This window comes from Octopus bimaculoides, chromosome 9 (assembly GCF_001194135.2).
Source record: "Octopus bimaculoides isolate UCB-OBI-ISO-001 chromosome 9, ASM119413v2, whole genome shotgun sequence".
Lineage (NCBI taxonomy): Eukaryota > Metazoa > Mollusca > Cephalopoda > Octopoda > Octopodidae > Octopus > Octopus bimaculoides.
In genome coordinates this window covers 7,059,794-7,065,268 of record NC_068989.1, presented here as the reverse complement: position 1 = coordinate 7,065,268, position 5,475 = coordinate 7,059,794, and the positions used below count along the sequence as shown (strand labels likewise).

At 38.8% G+C, this 5,475-nt stretch overlaps 1 long non-coding RNA gene across 1 annotated transcript in view; it reads right to left on the bottom strand.

Moving 5' to 3' along the window:
• Window positions 1–5,475, bottom strand: part of LOC128248691 (uncharacterized) — a 143,282-nt gene that overhangs the window by 88,875 nt on the left and 48,932 nt on the right. The gene's annotated exons all lie outside the window — the stretch shown is intronic.

Sequence of the window (5,475 nt, the reverse complement as noted above, 5' to 3'; positions counted from 1 at the left end):
AAAAAAAAATACCCCCAAACGGTTGAAATATTTAGCAAGCATAGAAGAAGTACTACTAGAAATATTAGAAAAAATACCCCCAAAATACCCCCCAAACGGTTGAAATATTTAACAAGCATAGAAGAAGTATGACTAGAAATATTAGAAAAAAATACCCGCCAAAATACTAGAACAAGGCTCACGTGTTCATGGCTGACTTTTTATCTCCAGGCAATAAGCCTCTCTTTTTCCTTAATGACATGTCCACATTGGAGAATACTTGATTCAGGTGATTATCTCTTTCTCAAGTAGAGCTGGCTTTAATTGTTATTTGGTAACTGCGATACACATTCTAGAAGTGGAGATAGTTTTAATAAATCAGAAATCTATGTTGTATGGCATTTGATACACCTGTATTGGCCTATGTTGTTCAAATACATGTCATTAGCTACTTTGAGTGATTTCTATTGGCTTACTTTCGTTTAAATTATGCAAATTACTTAGACCATAAACGCGTTCTACGCCTTTTTATATATATATATATATGGAGAGAAAATCACACAGTTGTCATTCTGATGATGGCTATTGAACCAGAAACACGTGTCCACGATTGTCCTCTTATCTTTTTCGTTCAAGGCATGTCAGTTTCAGAGAATCTTCCATTTTTGAGATTAAGTCTCCTTCTCAACTGGAACTAGTTGTAATTGTCACTGTTAGTACATTTCTGTTACCACCACCGCCTACTACTACTACTACTGTTGCTGCTGCTGCTGCTACTGCTACTACTACTACTTAATTGTAACTTACAAAAATAAACGGCGCCGATATCATTTCTCTGAGATTTATGAAAAACAATCAATTTTCACTTTGAATCATTGATGTAAAAATGTTTGTAATGGTGGATGTTTGTTTTTCTCCCGTGCAATTTCCATCATCATCATCATTATTTGTTGTAATAGAATGAATGTCTGTGGAGTTTAAAATATTATTTCATTGAGTCATTCATGTTTAACGATCATTTTCTTAAAAAAACAAAACAAAAACAAACGAGAATTAAAAATTACAAAAAAATATTTTTTAATTGCTATGCGTTATTTTATGTTAATAGAAATAATAGAATAAGCGAGGGAAGTTTTCAGAAGTCTGTGGAAGCTTTTACGGTTCTGAAAGTAGTATTTATTTTGTTAATACATATTTTGTTTTCAGCGGTGAATCATTCTAATTAAAAATTTCGTATGCAGGCGAAATAATGCGACAAAGGCCAAGTCAACGAAAGATTTTATTAACGAAAATAAAAAGAAGACAACACCAGAATATAATGGCTAAATAATAAAATGCGAGCATGATAATTAATATAAAGAAGTATAAGTCAATAGGTCACAGCAAGGATGGTATAGGAAACTAGCAGCAATTAAACAATATAATTTTCTTTATAGAAACTACGTGAGACGACTACTAATTTTACAAGTCTAATTATTTCGCTTACAAACAAACCATCTTCAAACTATAAAACCCCAGCTTCGTCGTTATAAAAATAACTGAAAGGCCACCGTAAGAACTTAGATTCAGAGAGCTGAAAAATTACACTGTGTTTTATAGCTGGCAGACGACAAAATGTGATTCTATTCAAAGCATAAATGTTTCTTTAGCCTACAGAAACCCGGTACTTTAAGAATCTCTAAATACAACGCAAGTTAACGTGTATTTGGTTGTCAGATAAATTCGTTCGTTTCTTTCTAATTTTATTTGAATTAACACGAAAAATATTTTTATTGTTGTGGTTTATGGTTGTTTTTGTGACTCTATTCTTTTTTTCTGCAACTGTTTTATATTTCATTTTTTATTTTTTCCTCGTTTCAGTTATTAGACTGCGGCCATGCTGGGGCACCGCCACGAAGAATCTTTAATCGAATGAATCGAGCCCAGTGGTTATCGTTTTTTTTTTGTAAAACCTGTTACTTATTCGACCGGTCTCTTTGCCAAACCACTAAGTTACGGGGACATAAACACATCAACACCGGTTGTCAAGCAATGGTGGGGGACAAACACACACACAAACACAGCACACACAACATACATACACACAACACACGCAACGCACACACACAAACACACACGCACAACACAAACACACACACACACATACATACACACACACACACGCACACACACACACACGACGGGCTTCCAGTTTCCGTCTCCCGAACCCACCCACTCATATAGCTTTGGTCAGTCCGTTGTTACAGTAGAAAACACTTGCCCAAGGTACCGCGCATTGGGACTGAACCCAGAACCATGTGGTTGGGAAGCAAATTTCTTACAAAACAGCCAAGTCTTTGCAATTTGAGTAAAGTTTTACCTCTTTTCAAATATCTGACGATGGTGGCGCTGTTGATGGTGGTGGTGGTGGGTTTAAATAAAAAGACAAAAACGAGTATTTTCGACACCTGTTTTTTTTCGCTTTCAATCCAAGATTCCAAAACTGCCAAAGCGATCCGAAACATTTGGGCTGTGGACGGAGAGGTGCTTTTACCGAAAGAACTGCAAAGAAATGGTTTTCGCGCTTGAAGGAGAAGAAACTCGATCATACACACTCTCCACGCTCCGACCGACCTGTTCGATTCGATGAGAATCGATTGAACGAGCCCATCCACGATAATCTGTGCCAATCCATTGGGGGATTGTCTTCCAGTCATAAGACACGTAGAACCGAGATTACAACGTTCCCCTTGAAAAGGACACCATGTAGTCGCAAAGGTATCCATTAACAGCTGAGTGGAGTCGAGCAACGTGGAACGAGGTATCTTGTTCAAAACCACAACGCACCGCTTGGTCTGGAGATCGAAACCATGATCTTTTCTACTCTAGGTACAAGGCTCGAATTTTGTTTGGGGAGGGCACCAGTCGATTAGATCGACCCCAGTACGCAACTGGTGCTTAGTTTATCAACCCTGAAAGGATGAAAGGCAAAGTCAACCTCGATGGAATTTGAACTCAGAACGTAACGGCAGGCGAAATACTGCTTAGCATTTCGCCCGGCGTGCTAACGTTTCTTATTTCTTTATTGCCCACAAGGGGCTAAACATAGAGGGGACAAACAAGGACAGACAAACGGATTAAGTCGATTATATCGACCCCAGTGCGTAACTGGTACTTAATTTATCGACCCCGAAAGGATGAAAGGCAAAATGGACCTCGGCGGAATTTGAACTCAGAACGTAAAGACAGACGAAATACCGCTAAGCATTTCGCCCGGCGTCCTAACGATTCTGCCAGCTCGCCGCCTTAATCGAAACCATAATCTGCATCACACCAACCATTAGGCCACGCGAATTTCATTTAAACACCCACTCACACAGCTATACAAATTGATATCAACCGAGTTAGAAAACTCTCTTCCCTCAGACACTTTTCAAAACAGAATTTTGTAATGCATTTATTTCTAGGCTAATGAATCGCCAACCTTAATCTAATTGGTGAGATCACATATTACAATTCCTTTTGCAGTAAAAATAAAGTTTGTTTGATCTGCTCCCAAAGGCACGGTGTAATGAAAAGAATAGAAGAACCTTATCATGCTCGCTGTATGTTAAACGTTGATGATTAAGTTTATTGATCCAAATATTTATATAGCTGGTGGCCGCGCGTGGCCTTGTGGTTACGATGTTGCACTTATGGTCGCAAGATCGTGGCTTCGATTCCCGGGCCGAATGGAGCATTGTACTCTGAATAAACGATTTCATTTCACGTTATTCGTGCCCTGCTATCGACTGGCGTCTCGTTCATGGAGGATGTTGTGATCTCGGTCGCTTATATGCCATGGAGACAGGATTCCATGTTATGATTTACCAACAGCCCTCATGCTGCATGGTCGAGTCGTCGGTGACTAAATCAGCAACTGCAACTAGGCTTGCCTGGTTAGCAGGGTTGCTAGAAACGCAAATGGATTAACAACAAGACCTGTCAAAAGGACGGATGAACCTATTGTGGCTTCAACGATTATCTAACAATAACACGGGACCTCAGAAATATATATATATAGGCTATCAGGGACTGTGCCAATTTTTAGCATTGAAAGCTACACAAAGGCCAGAACGGGTCGCCACTGTACAGTGCCAAAGATTCAAGCAATGCCATCGCACTTCAAGACCAGTTACTGCAACAACCTGGGTTTCAGAGCCCACAGCTTTTTAACAGTCTCCCAAAGAGTCTGGGGGACTTACGTAAAGAGTATACAGGTGCTTTCTAATCAAAACTGGACCTCTTCCTGTTGAGAGTCCCAGATGAACGTACCTCGCGGCAGAAGGTGCAAATGTGGGTAGCTACATCAAACTCCCTTATTCACCAAATGCCACATATTAGAGGAAACTCTCAATAATAACAGTGTAGCAAAACTGCGGTGCCCCAGCATGGCCACAGCTTTGAGCTGAAACTAATATATATATACATATATAATTATTACAAATTAAAAGGGTAAAGGATTATCAATTTATTAATTAATAAATCAATTAACAATTAATAATTTTTACAAAGCCCATCGGTATGAAAGCACCATTATTGGTGGAGAACTTATTTAAAAGCTCATATATATTTATAAACATAATTAAGGGATCAGCAAAATCAGGTGATGCTACCTGTGGGATTCTCAGCTTTTTTAGCTGCTATATCTGAACTTCGGTATATGGTGAAGCAAATATTTTGCTGATCCCTCAATTATGTATATATATATATATATATCGTTACCACGTCGAACATTTCTCTCGGCTCTTTACGTTCAGACAGGTGCCCCATCATTGGCGCATTCTGTTTGGTTATTGTCGTTGTTGTGACTGTTGTTGTTGCTCGTATTAAGGTGGGCAAGTTGACGGAATCATAAGAGTGCTGCAAGAAATGCTTATCAGCATTCCTTCTGAAGCTTTCCATTCTGAGTTCTAATCCTGCCGAAGTTAACTTCGCCTCATCCCTTTCAAGGGTCGATAAAATAGAATACGGATCAAGTGTTGGAGTCCACGTAATCAATTTGTTCTTTTTGTTCAAAATTGCTCACCTTATACTTTGCAGAGGACCATATTGATATCCGTCACATATACGCTTTGGGAACCGGGCAACGGGTATGGTCAGTCCAAGGGTTCAAGAAAAATACAGAAAAAAAAAAAACCCCCAGTCCACCATTTAGTTCAATGGTTGCTTCAGTTGTTGAAAGAAAACCTGGTAGTCTCAAATATTTTCCTTAGCATAAACAAATTCTAATTCTCCTTCTATGATAACGTCACGAGTCACGAGTAAATGCTATCGGCTGCACGTTAAGCTGGTTGAAAGAGTACAGGCATTTCGTATTGCATCCCAATTATTTCGTCTCTCTCACACATACACGCACAGATACAAATGTGTTCCGTAGCAGTATGTATACATACATACATACATACATACATACACATATATATATAAATCTCTCTCTCTCTCTCTCTCTCTCTCTCTGTATATATATATATATAT